This window comes from Eriocheir sinensis, chromosome 50 (genome assembly GCF_024679095.1).
Source record: "Eriocheir sinensis breed Jianghai 21 chromosome 50, ASM2467909v1, whole genome shotgun sequence".
NCBI lineage: Eukaryota > Metazoa > Arthropoda > Malacostraca > Decapoda > Varunidae > Eriocheir > Eriocheir sinensis.
Window position 1 is genome coordinate 8,346,107 of NC_066558.1, and position 20,903 is coordinate 8,367,009.

Sequence of the window (20,903 nt, forward strand, 5' to 3'; positions counted from 1 at the left end):
CAGTATGCTTACAGACGAAGGAAGATGGATACCACTACTATAAAACCTTATTCCTCGGGAGGGAAGAGGCACCTCAGCTACCTGGGAGACGACTGCTTAGGGTGGCGCGGCGAGGTATGCACGTCACCTCGCAATAGCCCGAGGTTGCGTCAGTTGCAGGTTCAGTGAAGCAAGCCGACGAGATCTCGAATCAGTGCCGGGTGTTTTCCCGAGCTGAGAGGATAAGAAGTAACCAGCAGTGGGAGTGTTTGGGACAACAAGTAATAGCCCAGTAATACGTAGGGGAGAGTGCGAGGCTTGTGATACCTCCCCCCTGAAGACGACGCCACTGAGGAGTGGAGTCGTAGGGAGTTGACTTGGTGAAGACGAGCCTCTAGACACGGAAGAGTGCGTCTGCGATGATGTTGTCGGTGCCTTTGATGTGGATGATGGTCAGATTGTAAGACTGTAGGAAGAGGGACCATCGAAGAAGGCGTAGATTTGTAACTTGCTTCGATTATGGAAGGACAGAGGATTTCGGTCAGTATAGACTTGCAGGGGTTCTTGGGTTGGTTGGAGATAACATTGGAACTTCCGTATAGCTGAGACGATCGCCAGGAGTTCTTTCTCGATGGTGCTTGTGAGGGAAGACTACTTATTTACCCTTGTTTCACCTCAGCAAGGTGCACTTCGAGCCCTGCTAATCCTCTCAAAGGCCGCGGTAATGCGCTTCGAACCCTGCTCCATACCTCCAAGGGTTCGAAGGAACGTGATGTGGAGGACCGGCGTGGAGGTGTGAGGGAGACTACCCTGGGACTCAGCCGACGTTAACACCTTTACCGGCCTCCCATTCTGCTCACCGCCGAGCGGGGTTGTGGCTGACACGAGCCCTGCCAGTCTGCTGCCCCCGTCATTGCTCTCCTCCTCATCGGACGTCGTGGCTTCATCTCGCTGCCTCATCTCCATCCTACTTGTGGCCCCTGGGCCCTTCCAACTCCGACGTCACGACACCGTCTCGCCGCCGCGTCACCACCCTGCCAGTGGCCCCTGGCCCTCTCCAACCGGGACTCTGTTGACGCTGGGCGACGCTACACCGGGAATACTATACTTCTCCCGTGTGTGTGGGTGTTGAGGAGGCAATTAAATGTAAAAGCCACTCTAGTGTTTATCTCGCCACGCACCCAGGGAAGCTGAGGGATACCAGGCCTAACGAGGGACTTGATCTGGCGTCCCCTCCACCTAACTACGCCTGGGCCCTGTCCCTCACAGTGCTGTACCGTTTTTGGTGAACGTTGAACTTGCTGGAGTGATACGCCACGGGGTGGAGAATGCCCTCCACTTCTTGCAGAAGTACAGCTCCCAAGGCAGTGTCGCTGGCATCTGTTTGTAGGGAAAAGGGTTTTGTGAAATCGGGAGCGATGAGTACGGGACCCTGGGCCAGGAATTTCTTCAGTTGATCGAAGGCGGTTTGGCAGTCGTCCGTCCAGTGGTAAGTCACAGCCCCACTCGTGAGCCGTGTGAAAGGGACGGTAGCGGCCGCGAAGTTGGGACAGAACCTCCGGTAGTAACCTGCCATGCCCAGAAAACGCCGAAAAGCCTTCCGAGTAGTAGGGGCAGGGTACTCCAGGATAGCGGAGACGTTGCCCTTTTTGGGTCGTACACGGCCTTGCCCCACTTCATGTCCCAGGTACGTCACCGTCGCTTTGTTGAATATGGTCTTGGCCAGCTTGACGGTGAGATGTGCTCCCTGCAGCCTCGTCAGCACTTCCCGGAGTTGAATGAGGTGCTGCTCCCAATGCCATGTAAATATCAGAATATCGTCTAAGTAAATAGAAACACCAGACAAATCATGGAATAAATAATCCATAGCCCTTTGGAAGGTAGAGGGGGCATTCCTCATCCCAACTGTATATTGGAAAAGCCCAAAGGGTGTGATGAAGGCTGATATTTGTTGGGCATTCTCCGTAAGGGGTATTTGATAATAACCCTTTAGCAAGTCTATCTTGGAGATGTAATTAGCCTGTCCAACCTTGTCTATGAGATCATCTATTCGTGGCAGGGGGTAGGCGTCCGGGACCGTCACAGTGTTCACTCTGCGGTAGTCAGTGCAGAGGCGATATTGTCCATCCTCCTTGGGGACGAGAAGACACGGTGACGCCCACGGGGACTGGCTTGGGATGGCCAACCCCTGCTGAAGTAGATAATCCACCTCCTGCCTCATCTGGTCACGCTTCTGAGGGTGTAGTCGGTATGGAGGGTGACGAAGAAGAGAGGTTCCTGGGAGGAGCTTTACATCATGGGAGGTTAGGTTGCACAGTTTAGGATGATCGCCGAAAACATGAGGGAATTGGTGTAGGATGGTAGTTATGTCTTCTGCTTGAGTGGGAGATAAGTGTGCTAGGTACTTCCCTAGGTGACTAAGTATGAAGGAGTTTTTAATACCTTCTGTGCCAGTGATATGGGTGGTGACATCTCCAATTACAGACACATTAATAGTACATATAGGTTTCTCCTTTGTGTCGGGTGCAAGGTTAGGTCTAGTCTTGTACAATTTTAATAAGTTAATGTGAATCAACTGAGTGCTCTGAGGCGGTCATGAGTATTTATGATGTAGTTATTGTCACTGACCTTCTTATTGATGGTATATGGACCATGGTATTTAACCTGTAAGGGTGAACCAGAGACTGGGATGAAAGCTAAGACTTGGTTACCCTCATTAAATGTTCTTACTTTAGCTTTAATGTCAAAATGCTCTTTCATTACTCCTTGAGCTAGTTTGAGATTGCTGCGGGCGAAAGAGCGAACCTTGTCAAAGGTATTCTTAAGTTTCTCAATATACTTAGTGACTGTGACAAGCTTACAAGTAGTGTCACTGAGCAACTGGTCTTTGATTATTTTAAGTGGTCCTCTCACCTTATGACCAAATAGTAGCTCAAAGGGGGAAACACCAAGGGACTCGTTGGGTGACTCGTATGGCGAATAGGACGAAAGGTAAAGCCTCTTCCCATTCCTGGTCCTGGTCAGGACAAAACTTGCGGAGAACAGCCTTAAGGGTCTGGTGACATCTCTCCAAAGCACCTTGTGATTGGGGATGGTAGGCTGTAGTTAGTCTGCTTAATTCCAAGTTCTGCTAGGACTGCTGCAAAGAGATCGCTCGTGAAATTAGTGCCTCGGTTACTTTGAATTTCCCTAGGTATGCCAAAGGTAAGTGAACAATTGGGTGAGTTTAGTTACAATTGTTTTGGCGGTGATGTTCCTTAGAGGAAAAGCTTCAGGGTATCGGGTGGTTGGACACATAACAGTGAGGATTTATTGATTTCCTTTCCGGGTTTTGGGCAATGGGCCAACAATGTCTATAAATTATCTTGTGGAAAGGTTCCTCAGGCACTTTGATGGTTTGGAGAGGATACTGAGGAATGCTTTGGTTTGGTTTCCCCATAACCTGACAATTGTGACAAGAATTAATCATTGCTGTAACATCCTTTCTTAGACCGGGGCAGTAAAAATCATTAAGTAATTTGTCACAAGTCTTTCTTATTCCTAGATGTCCTGCAAATTTACCATGAGCGATCTCCATGACTGGCTCTTAAGTTGATTGGCAATACAATTTGATGAATCTGCCCAAGTAGCATCGTCTGGAAGTTTAGGTGGTTCAAATAGCTTCACAAGTACTTTGTCCTGGTAATAGAAAGGGGAATGTGTGATCGGATAGTTAGGAATGACTTGGGCATGGAAACAAGACAGGGTGACATCTTCTCGTTGAGCTTCAGCGAGTAATTGTTCAGAAAATACCTTGCCAAGGTTTACGTTAGATGTATGGAGAGTGGTAGTTGGCAAGGGCTGAAGCGGCATCTGAGCAGTTGCTCTGGTCTGTGCACGGGTAACGGCACAACTAGGGAAGAGGTGTGGCTGCTCCTTTTCCATGTCAGCTGTGGGATTATAAGATAGTGGTGGGTTATTGGTGATAAGGGGTGGAATGACTAACTCACCAGCCAGATCATTAGCTAACATGAAGTTAGCGTGAGGAATGGGCAAGGACTTGTCATCACTGACAGCAACGGTCACTGTTCCCCTGACAAGCGGACAATTAAGGTGCACCTTAGCCAGAGGTACGGGGAATGTCTGGTGAAAATCCTTAAGAAATACCTTCTCCCCAGTATACTTTCGTTCTACTCCTGGAAGTGCAGATATCAAGAGGATTGACTGGGCAGAGGCAGTATCCCGCATAATCTGAATAGGGCGCCCCTCAGAGTCAGTGTTGAGGGAGACAGTGCCTTGTGACCTGAAGGGTTTAAAAGGATCATCAACAGGGAGTGAATCCGAGGTGTTCAGTGAAGCAACAGGTTTAGAAAATGTACCTACTTTAGCCACTTTACACCTAGAATCAGGACAGTTCTTTATGAGGTGGCCAGTTTTCTTACAAAAAGAGCAGAATATACTGGACTTGGAATCAGTATCTACAGGTCTACCATCTTTCTGAATACTTGCACCTGACTTAACAACAGGCCGAGTTTTCTTCTCTCCCGAGAATGTAGGGCGATGTACTAAGGAAAACACATCTGCTATTTGTGCAGCTTTGAGTAGGGCTGTCTCATCCTTGTCTGTGATGTGCAACATCATTGAGTATGGGATCTTACGTTTGAATTCCTCCAGCGCTACGGGGTTTACCATATCATCGAAAGTGGTAACTGACGCAGACTTGAGCCATTTCTTAAGAGCTCTGAGTTTTTTTCGAGGCGACCGGCAGGTTTGTTCAGGTTGCGGAAGTTTTGTCGGTATCTTTCTGTGGTTACTGCATAGGCTGTAAGTATGGCATTTTTTACTACCTCATAGTCGGTGTTATTTTGTACTCTATCTAGCACGCTTAGAGCTTTCCCAGTGAGCTTTGGCTTGACGAGCCATGTCCAATCCTCTTTAGGTAACTGAAAATGGGTGGTAGAGGATTCGAACACTCTAAAGAATGATTCAATATCGTAATCTGAGAATTGAGGTAAAAGAGGCAGAAACTTAGTTACTCGTATCTTATTTGGTGTTTGAGAGGCGTGACCCTGATTCTGAAGTTTAAGTTGAAGCATTTGTAATTGATGTTCACGGTCTTTTTCCTCTCTCACGTTCGCGTTCACGTTCTTTTGCTTTTTCCTCTCTTTCACGTTCGCGTTCCTCTCTTTCACGTTCGTTTCCCTCTCTTTCATATTCTAATTTCATTTGTAATGCCTGCATTTTAACTTTCTCAATTTCCAAGAGAAGCATGGGGTCTGAAGGACCTTTTGAAGCGGTTGTTTCGGACTGAGGGCTAGCTCCCTGTTCCTCTCCGAGATGAGTTAGAATGAGAGTCATTAATTGATGTTTCCTGGTCTCGTGAGTGAACTGGATGCCAAAATTTGCGGCGATGTATTTGAGCTGGTCTTTAGTAACTTTCGCAACTTTAAGTTCCTCAGCAGATGGATTACCGACAAACTCTTCCGCATTGAACGGAGTATCCATAGTGGTTGTAACCGCAGTTATTTACAAGTCAATACGAAAAATAAGAACCCACAGTAGGGTTAGAGAGATGTACTGATCGAAAGTCAGAATAACTCTTAAGCTATTAACTGAACTAGTACCCAGACATGAGATTTGATAGGGGAGCGACCCCTGGAGAGATATCACTTCGATGGGTATAACGAGCCAGTGGAGAATTACCAGAGAATGCGATACCCACAATACGCACACAAGAACTGACAAAGGAGTACTGGTTTGAATTTGGACTAGTCAAGTTATTATCGAGTGAGTGAATTAGATTCGGAACGTCGCTGGTTCCGTGAGAAGTGAAAGATGAGTCCGTGTAGCTTAGTGGGGAGGAAGTGCTCCACCAGGGATATGCGAATAGGCTATAGCGTAATTTAAGCACTGCGATGTACTGGTAAATGCCTAACACCGGATCCTTGTGTAGTGAGTTTTTTTAAAGGCACAGTTAACCACACGCAGCAATTGAACAACAATTAATACACAGTGAACTCTCAAAAAAAAACATCTGGGGTGAAAATACACAAAAATATCACTAGGGTGAAAATACACAAAAAATAGAGTCTGAAAGCACAACGAATTTTTAGTCACATAAGGAGAGATAACAATCGTGTAGCAACAAAATCACTAACAATAGATTATCATCACGGACAGGCCCCCAAAAATGTTACGAGCACTCAGTAGGTTGTCTAAGGAAATTTTGTTAAGTGACCGAACACTCGAACATTTAAAAGGTGATGGAAAGAGTGAATTAGCTTAACCCGAGGAAGCTCCGCAGCTCCTTCACGTTGGTGGGTGTCGGCCAGTCCCTTACCGCAGCCACCTTCTCAGGATCAGTGCGTACTCCAGCCTCGCTCACGATGTGTCCTAAGTATTGGACCTCCTTTTGGAATAGGCAGTATTTCTTCGGACTGAGCTTAAGGTGTGCAGCTCTAAACCGGGCGAAAACCTCTGATAGCCTTTCCATCTCCTGCTCGAAGGTCTGGCCAAAGACAATCACGTCGTCGAAGTAGATGAGTGCCGTCTTCCAGTGAAGTCCCTCCAGCACCCTCTCCATCAGCCGCTCGAACGTGGCCGGCGCGTTGCACAGGCCAAAGGGCATGACCTTAAACTGCCACAGGCCTTGACCGTAGGAAAAGGCTGTTTTCTCTTTGTCCTGCTCCGCCATTTTGACTTGGTGATACCCAGACATCATATCTAGTGTTGAAAACCACTTGGAGCCCACCAAAGCGTCGAGCGTGTCGTCGATCCGTGGGAGTGGGTATAAATCCTTGATGGTGAGATCGTTGAGGGCTCGGTAGTCCACGCACCACCTGAGGGAACCGTCCTTTTTCCTGACGAGCACTACTGCAGACGCCCACGGGCTGCTGGACCGCTCGATTAACCCCTGTTGCCGGAGATCATCCATCACCTCATCCATCTCCTTGCGACGGGCTGGTGCCATCCTTCGAGGAGCTTGCTTCACTGGGTGTTGGCTAGCTATGTCGATGTGGTGCTCTTTCTTGTTGTTGCTGTGCTCTTTCTTGTTGTTCTTTGAGTTCTTGGAGTGTTTCTTCTTGTTGTTGCTGTGCTCTTTCTTGTTGTTGCTGTGCTCTTTCTTGTTGTTCTTTGAGTTCTTGGTGTGCTCTTTCTTGTTTCTCCCCCTGTAGTCTCAAAGTTTCCAAGAGTTCAGTCAACACGTCGTCCCTCTGTGCAGCTTGGGAACGAGTCTCCTTGGCAAAAAAACAAATGCCTACACTCCTGACGCCAAATGTTATGCCGGACGTGTTACTTTGTTCCCCGCCCCCTTGCTCGCTCCTCCCGGAGTCTGCCAGAGGCCCATAGACCCCGGGAGAAGCTTCCAGCACAACAGTACTTTGCACTAATTTTCTCTTCATATGCTAAAGTTTTCTGCAAGCAGGTAACGGAAAGGAAGCAAAGTGCCTTAATTTGCATTGATGGAGCCTGGGTAGTGTGTCAGCCACGTGGCCCATGACAAGTAGGGCCTATATCAAGGCGCATGACGTTCAGGAGGCAAAGTCCCTCCCTGCAGGCAAGGGTCAGGCGATGAAGGGATATGTAGGTAATAGAAAGACTTCCCCAACTGCTGCTGATAATATTTTACAGCGATAAGTATTGCTAAATCCATCCATCACAGCAGCAACACTAAAAGAGAGCAGACTTGTGTGAAGTCTCTCGGTACCCTCTGATCTCGAGCGCTGCCGCCTCTCAAGGTCGTCAGCAGCCCGCCTTGACACCCCTATAACACAGGCTGCGTGGGTTACTGAGTGTCTATACTGAGACAGTGGCTGATTGTAAGGCTAATAATTATCTCCTGTCACCTTACGGCACATTCCAACGGCTGGTGACCAAATTATGGTAAAGTATAAGGGCGTAATGGTGGTACTTCGACCCTATTCGACTTTCCGTATTTCCCACCCATCCACTTTTGAGAGTTATTGACACACACACACACACACAGCTATGCCGTCTCCCACATTAAAATGTAGAGAGAGAACACACACACACACACACACACACACATCGTCTCTCACGTTAAAATATTGTAGAGAGAAAACATTGAAATGTTGCGGGATGAGTGAAAATATAGAAAGCTAGCCTAATCGGATTGAAGTCGAAATATTAATATAATCAATAACTCTTACAAGTGGATGCATGGGTGGGAGACAAGGAAAGCCGAATAGGGTCGAAGTAAGGTAATATAATGTGTGTGTGTGAGAGAGAGAGAGAGAGAGAGAGAGAGAATACTCATTTTCAAGAATAACCTATCAATAACTTCTGTAGATATAACGGGATAAACTATGATTATACGGTTATACCCATTTATTATTTTTTTTTTTATATGGTACACTTCAATTTTTTTTTCTCTCTCTCTCTCTCTCTCTCTCTCTCTCTCTCTCACACACACACATTTCATTACTTTGACCCTATTTGACTTTCCGTATTTCCCACCCATCCACTATTGAGAGTTATTGACACACACACACACACACACACACACACACACATAGCTATGCCGTCTCCCACATGAAAATGTAGAGAGAGAACACGCACACACACCAACTCTATCCACTTCGGTTGTAAGAATGAGGTCTAATATGTTGCCCGATCTGTAGAAGGTGGACTCACTGACCCACTGATCCAGTGTTAGAGAGCAATGATAAAATCTCAGGTCATTAGGGGTAACACCATCGCAGTCCCTCTCATTGCCCCATTTGATGGATAGCAGGTTTAGATCGCCCAAAATAAGTAACTTCTTGCCCGTACAAAATAGACAGCTTAGTTTATCGACCCATTTTAGATTGGGATGACTGTCTTCGACTACAGGATGATTTAGATGCACTTGAAGACTGGGAAGCCAAGTGGCAGATGATGTATAGGGCGGCTTTCACAGTCATTTTGTTTGTTTTGATCGCTACCAATGGCGGCGATCGCCACTATAGTATTTCCACGTAAAACTTGCCGATGGGGTAGTGGCGGCTACAGGGTTAGCCTAGCACCGCACCTTACCTTAAATTTCCCCAGGGATAACTCCCCTTCTGGCTGCCGATCTGAGCGGTGCCTTGATAACTCCTCGAGACTTTCTCTTCTCAATTTCTGCAACATTCGCGGTCTTCGTTCTAATTTTCATTCTGTGGAACACCATCTCTCCTCCTCTAAACCTCACCTTCTCTTCCTCACCGAAACACAGGTTTATGAAGCTACTGACAGCACTCTCTATTCTTTTCCCTCCTACTATCTCTATCCTAAATTTCAATCCAAAGCTGGATGTTGCGTCTACGTGCGGAACGACATCACTTGTTCTCGTGCCCACGACCTTGACTCTTCTGAATTTTCCACCATCTGGCTAAGACTTCATTGTCATTCTATCACTAAATACATCTGTGCTGTTTATCTCTCACCTAACTCTACTATGTGAAATTCTTTGACTATATGAACTCTAAAGTGGAACACATCTTGACCCACTCTCCCTTCGCTGAAATCTCTATCTTGGGAGATTTTAATGTTCACCACCAGCTTTGGATTTTATCCTCTTTCACTGACCAGCCTGGTGAACAAGCCTACAACTTTGCTATCCTCAACGATCTAGAGCAGCTGGTTCAGCACCCTACACGTATCCCCGACCGTCTTGGAGACTAGCCCAACATACTAGACCTCTTCCTTACCTCTAACCCTACTGCTTACTCTGTCAAACTGTTCTCTCCGTTGGGCTCCTCCGATCATAACCTTATTTCTGTATCCTGTCCTATCTCTCTTGTACATCCTCTGGACCCAACGAAGAGGCGATGCTTCTGGCATTTTGCTTCAGGTCGTTGGAACGACCTGAGGATGTAATTTTTCGATTTCCCGTGGAATGATTACTGCTTCCAGGAAGGAGACCCCTCTGTGTGTGCCCAGCGCGTCACAAGAGGTGATTGTCTCTGGAATAGAGGCATATATTCCACGTTCTTTCTCTACTCCTCATGCTAAAAAGCCTTGGTTTAATCATGCTAGTTCTAGTGCTGTTAAAGATAGAGAGGCACCTCAAAAAAGGTTCCAGAGCCTTCGCACTCCTGCTAACCATCATCTTTTTATTTCTGCCCGGAATCATGCCAAATATATTCTCCGACTTACCAAAAACTCCTTCATTAATAGAAAATGCCAAAACCTTGCTTTCTCTAGTTCTTCCCGTGACTTCTGGCATCTAGCCAAAAATATCTCCTCCAATTTCACTTCTTCCTCTTTCCCTTCTCTCCTTAACCCTGACGGCAGCACTGCCGTCTCATCTGTATCTAAGGCTGAACTCTTCGCTCAAACTTTCTGTAAGAACTCCACCCTGGACGACTCTGGGCATATTCCTTCTACTCATCCCCCCTCTGATTTCTTTATGCCTATTATTAAGATTCTTCCTAATGATGTTTTCTATGCCCTCTCTGGCCTCAAATCTCAGAAGACTTATGGACCTGATGGAGTGCCTGCTATTGTCCTTTAAAACTGTGCTTCCGTGCTGACACCCTGACTGGTCAAACTCTTTCGTCTCTGCCTATCAACATCTACCTTTCCTTCCTGCTGGAAGTACGCCTTCGTACAACCTGTCCCTAAGAAGGGTGACCGTTCCAATCCCTCTAACTACCGTCCTATAGCTTTACTTTCCTGTCTATCTAAAGCTTTTGAATCAAACCTTAACCGGAATATTCAAAAGCACCTTTCTATTTCTAACCTTCTATCTGATCGCCAATATGGGTTCCGTAAAGGGCGCTCTACTGGCGATCTTCTTGCTCTCTTAACTGACTCTTGGTCATCCTCTCTTAGCCGTTTCGGTGAAACTTTTTCAGTTGCGCTAGATATATCGAAAGCCTTCGATAGACTCTAGCACAAGTCTTTGCTTTCTAAACTGCCCTCTTTCGGATTCTATCCCCCTCTCTGCTCCTTTATCTCCATGTTCCTTTCCGGCCGTTCTATCTCTGCGGCGGTAGATGGTCACTGTTCTTCCCCTAAACCTATCAACAGTGGTGTTTCACAGGGCTCTGTCCTATCACCCACTCTCTTCCTGTTATTCATCAATGACCTTCTTTCCATAACAAACTGTCCTGTCCACTCATACGCCGACGACTCCACTCTGCATTATTCAACTTCTTTCAATAGAAGACCATCACAACAGGTAGTACATGACTCCAGACAGGAGGCTGCAGAACGCTTAACCTCAGACCTTGCTATCATTTCCGATTGGGGTAGAAGGAACCTTGTATCCTGCAATGCCTCAAAAACTCAATTTCTCCACCTATCAACTCGACACAATCTTCCAAACACCTATCCCCTATTCTTCGACAACACTCAGCTGTCACCCTCTTCAACACTAAATATCCTCGGTCTATCCTTAACTCAAAATCTTAACTGGAAACTTCACATCTCCTCTCTCACTAAATCAGCTTCCTCGAGGTTGGGCGTTCTGTATCGTCTCCGCCAGTTCTTCTTCCCCGCACAGTTGCTATTCATATACAGGGGCCTTGTCCGCCCTCGTATGGAGTGTGCATCTCACGTGTGGGGGGGCCCCACTCACACAGCTCTTCTGGACAGAGTGGAGTCTAAGGCTCTTCGTCTCATCAGCTCTCCTCCTCTTACTGATAGTCTTCTACCTCCTAAATTCCTTCGCGATGTTGCCTCTCTTTCTATCTTCTATTGATATTTTCACGCTGACTGCTCTTCTGAACTTGCTAACTGCATGCCTCCACCCCTCCTGCGGCCTCGCCTCCCACAACTTTCTGATCAAGCTCATCCCTGTACTGTCCAAACCCCTTATGCAAGAGTTAACAGCATCTTCACTCTTTCATCCCTCACGCTGGTAAACTCTGGAACGATCTTCCCTCATATGTATTTCCTCTTGCCTATGACTTGAACTCTTTCAAGAGGAGGGTATCCGGACACCTCTTATCCCGAAATTGTTTTCTCTTTTTGGTCACTCTACTCTATTCAGGAGTAGTAAGCAGCGGGCTTTTTTTTCATTAGTTTTCTTTTTTTACGCCCTTGAACTGTCTCTTCTGCTGTAAAAAAAAAAAAAAAAAAAAAAAACTCAACACCTCTTGCTTCCTTTGCAGCCGCCACTGCCCCATAGGCCGGCCAGATTCACGTGGAAAACCATAGAGTCGATCGCCGCCATTGGTACCGATCAAAACAAACAAAGTGACTGTGAAAGCGGACGGCCCTTAGACCATACAAATGCCATCACATCCGTTTCACCCGTACTAACAAACCTATTCCCTTCATTTACAAACTCCATGACACAAATCTAAACACTGTCTCTTCACACAAACACCTGGGCGTACACATCTCAGCAGACATACGGTGGAACACACACGTGAGTAGCATCAGGGCCAAAGCTCACAGGGCCCTGGGGTTCCTGCGTAGGAACCTTAGCAGGTGTAACACAAACATCAAAATTCTTGCACACAAAACACTCGTTCAGTCACATAGAATATTGTGACACCGTCTGGGACCCACACACTAACACTAACATAAATAAATTAGAGGCCATACAAAACAAAGCTGCAAGATGGGCCAGACGTGATTACAGACACATTACATCAGTCACTTTGCTTAAACAAGACATAAAACTAGACCCATTAGCAACACGAAGGCAAATACACAGACAACATATGCTATATAAAATCACAAACAATTTAGTAGACATAAACAAAGACATTTACACCCGACAACTACACGATCCACCAGAGGCAGCCACAACCTTACATACCACACTTACCAGACTAACACAAGTATATTCAAATATTCATTCTTTCCCTGCAGCATCCAAGAGTGGAATCATCTTCCATCTCATGTAGTTAATAGTCCGCACAACCCCCGCATATCATGCCACCCGAGAGTGGCCCTCTGCGGGTCCTCTAAAAATGAAATGAAAAAATGAATACTACTCCAACCGAACTTAACATAACCACCTCTAAAGGGGGGGGCTTCGCCCCCCTGGACCCCCCCAGATGTATGATGCGCCGGCAAAACTAGAGAAGTACAACAGTATGTGAGACCTTGGAAAGGTTATTATTCTCGTGGGGGCAATATTGGAGGCCCGTAATTATCTCGATCCATATCAATCGGTTAGTTTTCCTTAGTTTACATTGGATTAGGTTAAATTTAATTCGAGTATTTAGTTTAAGTTACATTATGTAAAGTTGGGTTACATTAGAATAGGCAGGGTTGGTCATGGGCCAAGTTCGTTTTACTAACTATGCCCAAAGTGGATGAAAATATTTTTATTTCGCTTGTTTTACTATGCTTTTCCTCATATACATACCTACCTACCTAGTAACAGGTGCTAACCTGCATAATATATATTCAGCTTCCTTTACAATAATATTAGTGTGTGTGTGTGTGTGTGTGTGTGTGTCACCAAGTCTGCTGTAGCCTCTGTCAGTCATCATATACCTACCTACCTACCTACCTACCTACCTAATAACAGGTGCTAACTTGCATTATATATATTCAGCTTCCCTTGCAATAACATTAGTGTGTGTGTGTGTGTGTGTGTGTGTGTGTGTGTGTGTGTGTGTTTCACCAAGTCTGCTGCAGCCTCTATCAGTCATCATAAACATAGGTACCTACCTACCTACCTAATAACAGGTGCTAACTTGCATTATATATGTTCAGCTTCCCTTGCAATAATATTAGTGTGTGTGTGTGTGTGTGTGTGTGTGTGTGTGTGTGTGTGTGTGTGTGTGTTTCACCAAGTCTGCTGCAGCCTCTATCAGTCATCATAAACATACCTACCTACCTACCTAATAACAGGTGCTAACTTGCATTATATATATATTCAGCTTCCCTTGCAATAATATTAGTGTGTGTATGTGTGTGTGTGTGTGTGTGTGTGTGTGTGTGTGTGTGTGTGATGTTAGCAGGTACCTAGGTGCTTACCTGCTTACCTGCAGCTATTACTGTGTGTATAATATTTACTAGCTATGCCCAGAAAAAGACTGTCAGGTTCACAGCAAAAACTACCAGAAAAAACTTTAGTCAATCATTGTGAGTGGGGTGATATAGTTTATTTATTTATTTATTCTTTTTTTTTTGTACCCTCTAGCTGATACCACCCCTGCCGTAGCAGTCCCTGAACCAGTCCTGTCACCCAGGGTGAAGCGCATGAAGGCATTGCAGGAAGCATGTCCTTCAACACCAGCGGTCAGCAGGGAGAACATCATCCTCGACAAGAGTGTGCTCCTGCAGATGTTCGAGGCAAGCTCTGGTATTTGTTCGGTCTGTATGGCCAAATTGGAACTGGACATAGAGACCAAGTCTGCGGATGCTTGGCTTCGAGTGAAGTGCAAGGCCTGTGGGAGCAGGCTGTACTCTTCTGCACCGAAGACTGCGAACGATGGCAAGTTCACAGAAAATAATGTACGTCTGGTCGCAGGTGCCCTTCTTACTGGTGCAGGATATGAAGGGTACAGAAAAACCGCAGCAAACCTACATACCACACCCCTGTCATGCATTGCATTCTACGATGTACAGAAATATGTCGGGGAAAAGATAATGAGCCTCGAAGAAAGGTACCGCCCCATCATCAAAGAAGAAGTTTTCAAGGCTTATGCCAAAAGAGGTATCCTGCCTGATGACAATGGGATATTGGATGTTTGCGGGTCATTCGATGGCTCTTGGATGACCCGTGGACACAGTTCCCATATTGGCCTTGGGTGTTTCATTGACATAGAGACTGGCTATGTTCTAGATTGTGAAATACTCTCCAATTTTTGTATGCAATGCTCACACTTGAGCACAAAATTGAAGGAAAAAACCATCACCAGAGAAGAGCATGACCAACGTTTGCGAAGCCATCAGCCCAATTGCCAGAAAAACTTTGATGGGAAGGCAGGAGCCATGGAGGCAGAAGCTGCGGTACGGATTTGGGGCAGGTCCGTCCAAAAAAACCAGATGAGGTACCTAAAGTTCGTCGGAGATGGTGACTCTTCAGCTTTCCGAGCCGTCACCAACCTTCAGCCTTACGACGATGCCAACGTCGTGAAGGAGTGCATAAATCACATCAGCAAAAGGCTCGGGACTCGGCTCAGGAAACTGAGAGAGGAGACCAGAAGAAACCTCATCTGGAAGGAAGCGCACCACCATTGGAGGAAAGAACAAGCTGACCGACAAGGTCATCGACAAACTAACTTTTTATTATGGACAGGCCATCCGGCGAAACATTGGTGGTAGCATCGACGCACTGCAGAAAGACATTCTTGCAAGCTACTACCATTGCACAAGCACGGACAGTAGCCCGCAACATCAATATTGTCCAGCTGGAAGGGACTCATGGTGCTTCTATCGACGAACCCAAGCTACAGGGAGAACAGCGTCACATTCAGAGATGAAGGTGAAGTTCATCCTTCCACCCAAGGATAAGGCAAAAGTTGCCCGAATCTACAACGAACTCACTGATGATGACCTGCTCTCCCGATGCTTATTGGGAAAAACCCAAAATCCTAATGAGTCCCTCCACAGCAAGATATGGTATTCCATCCAGAAAATAAAGTTCTTTGGCCTGAAAACAACAACATATAATGCGCACCATACCATCCTGGTGCACAATATAGGCCATCAGAAGGCAGACATGTCGGAAGAGCTTGGCTTTGGTCCAGTCTGTGAGATCGTTGAAACTTTCCACAAAAGCCAAGACTACACCACCACCCGACGTTCCATTGCCAAAACATCAAAACGAAGACAGCCAAGGCAAGCACCAGGCGAAGGATATGCTGCAGGAGAGTATTAGAGTATGGCTAGGAATATAAGTGGAGTATGGGGAAGAGGCCCACCTCTGGTAAATAAACACCCCTATGCAAGGAAACTTATATTCCGATGATCCCCAGAGGTGAGGTAATTTGTTTACCGCCAAAGGCCAATATGTATGACTCATTCTACCATTACTATAGTAGCCAGAGCAACCATTTTCACAGAAATAGATGATCATAAGGTAAACATTGTGTGTACCAAATTTCATGCAGATCAAGGAAGTACTTCCGGAGATATGATGCATAATGTATTAGTTTTCTTTATCAGCTCATATCTCAAAAAAAAAAAAAATAACACTGTAAACGACAAGGATTTTTTTTATTTATCAACCAATACCTACAATACTTCTAAGTATTCTTTTTCAACCTTTTTTCTAAACTTTCGTGTAACGAAAATTTCCAAAATAATTTTTAAAATATTTTTTTTTAATTTTTCAAAAAAAAATATTTCAAAGTTTTTTTTGAAAATAAAAAAAAATATATAAAAAATTATTTTGGAAATTTTCGAATACATTGAACTTCAAAACAGCATGAAGCAGAATTACAATATATTAATTTTTAAAAAGTCTAATCACTTTACATTAACATGGGGTCCAATTGTTTAATCAGTAATTTATAATAAAATAGGATTGAACGTGAAGTTGTTTAAGTCGAAAATTAAACGCCAAAGATGATAGATATATTTAACTTCGGAATTATTAAGGAACTTGATGCTCGCGCGGATGCACGAGTACGGCGTCCCCAGGCGCCACTGCGTTACAGAAAGCGTTGAGAGGGGGAACTCTAGCTCTACGTACATATATTATGGGTATTCTTCTAACATTATACAATGTATAGGCTGTATGAATTATCCATAAGGATATTTTTCAGAATAAGTTATCATATTTGCCATTATCCTAGCACTTCTTTTATACATTAAAGGAAATTTTGTTTATTTGTTTTCTTTAATATACTATATAGAGGTTTTGCAGTGACGTCACGAAATAGCGTCGTCTGCACCTTGTGCGTCGTCTGCAAACCCGCTGGTGGTCACCTCCCCAGCAGAGTGAGCAGACGGACCACGTGTGCCCCACCCCAAAGTCACTACTCGCTGGCAAATGGCAGGACCTTCAGCATCATTTGTGTTAAGTGACTACGCGAGATCGCTTGAGGATGCTGCGAAGCTAAGATACATCGAAAAAATCAGTGCTTTTGGAGGAGGAGACTGGTAGACTGGCTGTCTAGCTGGCTGGCTGTCTGGTTGACTGGTGGGTTGACTGGATGCCTGGTGGGTTGATTGGCTGGCTGATTGGTAAACTGACTGTCTGTCTAACTGACCGACTGGATGGCTGACTGGTTGACTGGATGACTGACTGGGTGCTTGACTGACTGGCTGATTGGTTGGCTGGCTGGCTGGTTGACTGGCTGATTGGTTGGTTGGCTGACTGTCTGGCTGGTCGGTTGACTGGCTGTCCCTCTGCCTGGCCGATCTCCTGTTGCTGACCAGTGATGCCCAGGTAGGCCCAGGTATGCAGCACAGGCAGGCAAACAAGTGAGGGCAAGTGACGACAGGTGAGGGCAGGTGACGGCAAGTCACCTTACACTACGCACTCTGGGTCACTTCCATGCGTACACTTATATAATCCACCCAGCACTGAGCTCTGTCCCTCTGTGCACTTTGCCTCCACTGAATTTCTTTTCCTATTTTCTTCCCCTGCTTGAGCGCCGCCATGCGTGTTTACCTCCGCCAGTTTGTTTGCCTCCGCCAGCTCATGTAAATCCCGTTCCACAGTAATCCCCCGCCACACAATAATCTAGGGGACCCGGGGCAATACCTAAATGAGTGTTACCTCATGTAATAATCTAATCAGTCTTGCCTGTACTATTTACCTCTGACAAAATGAGCACTGCAGAGTCGAGATGAAGCAGCCGGCCGCCAGTTTTCCCTCCTCACAGCTGCTATCCACTTCCCCCGCCCTTCTGGATTCGCTGGAAATCTATAAAATGACACAGCATCTCTCCCGTGTCGGATAGAACATCCAACCGCACAGCATACGTATCCCATGACGAACACACAGAGCACTTGTGCAGCCGCCACCAAGGTTTGCTTTGATAAGTGACCACCGCCACTGACCACCAAGATGGCCGTGCAGGCCCGCGTTACCCCCGCACCCCCACTAATGACGTCAGCTGCAAAACCTCTATACTCTGTAATGCAATTAATGGAAATACACAAACTTATGGTGAAAAAAAAATAGCAAATAAAGATGAAAAATATTTTATCTTTCCATATTCCCATTTTTGAAAACATTAAATAAAGTCAATTTAAAGTGTCTTTGAAGCTTGCAAAAGCGTAATAAAGGCTTCTACAAGGTGTAAGGAAAGCATATTTGAAGCTGCTAAAAAGGCACTGAAGTGTCTTTGAAGCTTGCAAAAGCGTAATAAAGGCTTCCACAAGGTGTAAGGAAAGCATATTTGAAGCTGCTAATTAAGGTGTGTTTAAAATCTCTTTGAAGCTTGCAAAAGCGTAATAAAGGCTTCCACAAGGTGTAAGTAAAGAATATTTGAAGCTGCTAATTAAGTTGTGTTTTAAAGTCTCTTTGAAGCTTGCGCAAACCAAAAAGTGCCTACTAAATAAGGTGTTTTTTAAGCACATTTAAGGCAATATTGAGGTTTGTTTCAAGAAGTTTGCAAGCTTGTAACAAACATTCGCCAAACGTTTCATGAATGTTAAAATTCTGGGGGGTTAATATATATAGTGTACACTTATTGCATTTTATTTTCCTTAGTTTTCTAGCTATTTATTTTTATTTGAATAAGTTCTCACAAAAACAGATAAATTTTATATATATATATATATATATATATATATATATATATATATATATATATATATATATATATATATATATATATATATATATATATATATATATATATATATATATATATATATATATATATATATATATATATATATATATATATATATATATATATATTGGAAAATCATGCATAATATTCTTAATTCTTTTCATCATCAGATTTCCTCATTCACGATATATTGCCAACCGAAAATGATTTACAAAAATTGTAACTGTGGAGTAGGACGTATATACGTATCAAAGTCACAATAAATATATATAGGTGAGATGTAATGAGTAAATTTTCTAAGTCCTGCAACCGTTTAAGCAAAGTTACATTAACGTTCGTCCTGCGTTTGTTAATCACGAGCTTGAAAAATGCTTTCACGAACGTGAAATCCAGTGTATTTCAGGCTCGCGAACGTTTGCTTCGGGAGGGATGCAATGAGTATAAAGTTTTAAGTCTTGCAACCGTTTAATTATTAAGCAAATTTACATTAACGTTCGTGCTGCTTTTGTTAATCACGAGCTTGAAAAATGCTTTCACTAATCTGAAATCCACAGTGTATTTCAGGCTTGCGAACGTTTGTTTTGGGAGGGATATGCAATGAGTAAATTTTCCTAGTCCTGCAACCGTTTAAGCAAAGTTACATTAACGTTCGTCCTACGTTTGTTAATCACGAGCTTGAAAAATGCTTTCACGAACCTGAAATCCACAGTGTATTTCAGGCTTGCGAACGTTTGCTTTGGGAGGAATGCAATGTGTTAAGTTTTTAAGTCCTGCAACCGTTTAAACAAGGGTATACATTAACGTTTTTCATACATTTGTTAATCACGAGCTTGAAAAATGCTTTTACGAACCTGAATTCCACAGTGTATTTCAGGCTCGCGAACGTTTGCTTCCGGGGGGGTTATTGTTGATTGACTGATTGATGGTTTATTATTGCAAAAGTAGGTAGACAACAAAAGAGAAGGGAGAAACATGCCATCCCGACCCCCAGGTAATACATAGTGTGATTTAATATATATAGTTTGAGAAGTTGCACAATGTCATGGGGTACGTTACACCACGTTACAGACACCGGGGAAAGCCGAGATCCAGCCAACAGACCAGCTGGCAACCCAGACCTTCTATAGTAATCAACATCAAACCGTAATATCACACCTGTATAAATTACCATGCACGGGCTAATCCAGGTGCATGATGTACGGACCTGGTAACTAATAGCCGTGTTATTGTGGGTGTTAAAATAGCCTGTGTATGATTTATAATTAAAGATGTAAGTATGTGTAAGTGGCATTCTCGTACATCTGGCAGCGTCTGTCACCGCGCAGGGGTGTGTGTGTGTGTGTGTGTGTCACAAGGGGCGTGTGCGTTGCCAAGTGAACATTGACTGGAAGATAACCCGCAAATACCTGTATAGCTCACTCTTCAGGTTGCACACACAGGTAAGAGACGATCACCTTCACTTTCTGTCTCAGCACCAGACTGTCACGGGATAAATCAGCATCACTTCATCTTTTTCCTGCTTTTCTGTTTCGGCTGTTCGCCTGTCATTGGTTGGCATATACGCAGTTGACAGCAGTTTATTTCCCGTCTGAAGAATGCTTACAAGTGCCTTAAGTCTTTATTTGTTTGTGGGAAAGGTGAAAATTAATTAAATAGGAGGGAAATACAATTGGAGAAGAGGCGATGTTTGGTCCTGAGCCTAATTCTTATTCGTGTTCTTCCTTTTCTATTCCAAGTTCGTGTTTTTGTCATCTTCAATCATGCATAAAGTGGAAATACATCAGGTGAGAAGGTAAAAGGAAAAGAATTAGAAAAAGAAGAAGGAAAAGAGAAGTAAAAGGAGATCGATATAAGCCATTTTCTTCATGTTCCTTCTGTTTTCATATCCCCTGAAAAATGAGACCGGTGAACATGCATCAGGTGAGAGGAAAAAAACAGGAAAAAGTTATGTCAGTTTAGAATTATCGGAAAGCAAAGGAAAACGTCAAATCGCAAAGGTCGGCATGGTTATGGTTCGCCATTTTGAATTTAGAATTTTGGGAAAAGGTGTGTATGTTGTGTGGTGTGGATAGAGAGAGGATCTGTCTTTAGAGAGCATGCTGAACTACTGTGGTGTTAATTCGTTTCTCGGTTTTAAGACCCCAAATTGTCGTACACATACAACTAACGATATTCAATTGAAGTTATCCTTAAAACCGTTAAATGTGGATGCCTTTTTCCGATAGTTATGGGTCAGAAACCGGAATTTATCTACAGTGTGTTGAGTACGGTAATCTTATATCGGTGCTCTCCATC

The 20,903-nt window shown here is 44.4% G+C and overlaps 1 protein-coding gene across 8 annotated transcripts in view; it reads left to right on the top strand.

The window, feature by feature from the left end:
• The first annotated feature begins 19,937 nt into the window (after positions 1-19,937).
• The window catches only part of LOC126982374 (von Willebrand factor A domain-containing protein 5A-like), a 77,647-nt gene continuing 76,681 nt past the window's right edge, over positions 19,938-20,903 (top strand). For all 8 annotated transcript variants that reach the window (XR_007735152.1, XR_007735153.1, XM_050834387.1 and 5 more), the window contains exon 1: positions 19,938-20,047. The gene's annotated coding sequence lies outside the window, so the exon portion shown is untranslated. The remainder of the gene's footprint in view (positions 20,048-20,903) is intronic.